A 2,043-nucleotide genomic window follows, 5' to 3' on the forward strand; every position below is an offset into this window, starting at 1 on the left:
CTCTCTGCTTGTTCCCATGGGGAGACTGCCTCGGAAGAGGACAGGCTGGGGGCTGAAGGGCAGAAGCACAAAGAAGACATGTTTGACGTCTCGCACCAGAGGATAATGCAGATGTACAGACACAAGTAAGCAAACAATTAGGTGCGTGGAGGCATGGGCAGAGTGGGAGCCGGGAGATAGCCTGGGGCGCAGATGTTCCTCCCAAAAGGTCAATGCTCTCTCCCCAACATAGGCATCCAAACACCAGAACCCAGGAGTTCTGGAAGGGAAGTGGGAGTTTTGGGATGTGGGTCTGTGCAGCCCCCTGCAGCGGGTCTGCTGCTGTATGTCATTTCCAGAGTCTGATGCACCTTCAGACTCAGCTTTGCTTCCTCTGACTGGGTGCCCATCCTCCCTCAAATAAATATGAAAGGCTGGGCTCCTGCTGACCCGACGAGGCTGGAGTACATGAGCAGCAAGTCCCTGCCTGAGCCCCAAGACAGAGGTGGGGGAAGAATCCCCATCCCCCAATGCTGCCACCCCCTGCCTCTGGCTTACTATTAGGGGCCACACCTGGACCCCATGGTTATCATCTCCTGCTTTTCACATTCATTTTTGACACTCTACACTTATCTCGATAAATAAAATAGATTTACATTTCTTGATGTGGGCACTGTCCGTCTCGGCCACCTCCTTCTCTTCCTGGTTTGCACTGAGACTGTGGCCCTCGCCTTCAACAAAGGAAAGCACATGGAATGTCCACACAGTCGCAGGGATAGTGGGCCCGATAGATGGGGCAACGTTCTCCAAGGACCGGTGTCAGCTTTGGCGCTTCGGCCCTGGGGTTGCTCTCATGCCCTCGGAGCACACACGCAGACCTGCAGGCGCCCATGTGAGCACAGTGAGTAAGCGTGTGGGCGGCTCTGTCGGCGTCATGTGCCTTCTTCATCGCCCTGATTCCAGGGTCTCCCTAGAGGACGCCTAGCATCGAGAAGCTCTACTGGCCGCAGGGTGCTGGTTCTGCTCGTCTTAGTCGCTTGGATCTGCGATTTTGAACTTATTTGGTCTTTGGTAAATCTAGACAAAGTGGTTTTGCAACGCGACATTGTTGCTGTGAATGTTATTCATCTCCTATAAGTTGCAATAAACAGGAAACCGAGCTCCATGGTCTCCGTGAACACATCCTTAATGTCAGACCAGTGGGACTCAGGGCGGTGCTCTGGTGCCCGGGGTCACTCCAGCTGGGGGCATCTCCCCCTTGGCCTCTTTAGTGACCAGGGAAAGCCCAGTGTGAAGGGTGGGTGTCACCAAGCACAGTGGGTGAGTGTGAGCACAGAACACAGCTGAGTAATGGGCAGCAAGGCTTGCTCCCACTGCCCCCAACACCGCACCGCCTGAAGGACTCACCCACTCTGCAGTCCCTAAGCCATGCTCTGCTTCCACCTACCCCACCCCCTGGCTTAGGAGAGAGGCTCTGAAGGACGAATAACCCCTACTGTCCCTGGACCACCCACAGTCGCCCCGGGTGTGTGGGTACAGAGCAGATTCCAGGGGGATTCAAGGCCCTGCAGGGTAGTGTAGCATGTGACCACGTTTAGAAAATCACTAGGTGCTACTCAGGATTAGAAGGAGACCACGTGGCAGCCTTTCATGAGCTGCTGCAGGCCCTCGGCCTTCTCTGGCTGGTTCCTGACAGGATGACTTTGATTGGACGCTCTTGTTTGTCAGGGGCCTCCCACATGTTGCTAAGGCCAAATCGGGTATGCGTTTGTCCACCTCGCAGGTGGGGGGTGGGCTGGGGGCTGCAGGACGCAGTATTGCAGGTGGCTGTGCAGGTGAGACGCAGACAGGTGAGCACCCGGCCTCGTTCCCCTCAGGCACGATCCCTGAGAAAGTCACCCCAACCTGCAGTGCCTGTCAGGTGCTGGGGGCAGCAATTCAAGTGTGCCACTTGTGGCCTAGGAGGCACCTCCCCCATCTCCAAAGCTCTGAGTCTCCCGTCCCCCTCTTCAAGTGGCCTTCCCTGTGCCTTAGCCTGGCTTTGCCCTGGGGGCCCACAGAGAC

The sequence above is a fragment of the Trichechus manatus genome, unplaced genomic scaffold (genome assembly GCF_000243295.1).
Source record: "Trichechus manatus latirostris isolate Lorelei unplaced genomic scaffold, TriManLat1.0 scaffold00057, whole genome shotgun sequence".
Taxonomy (NCBI): Eukaryota; Metazoa; Chordata; class Mammalia; order Sirenia; family Trichechidae; genus Trichechus; species Trichechus manatus.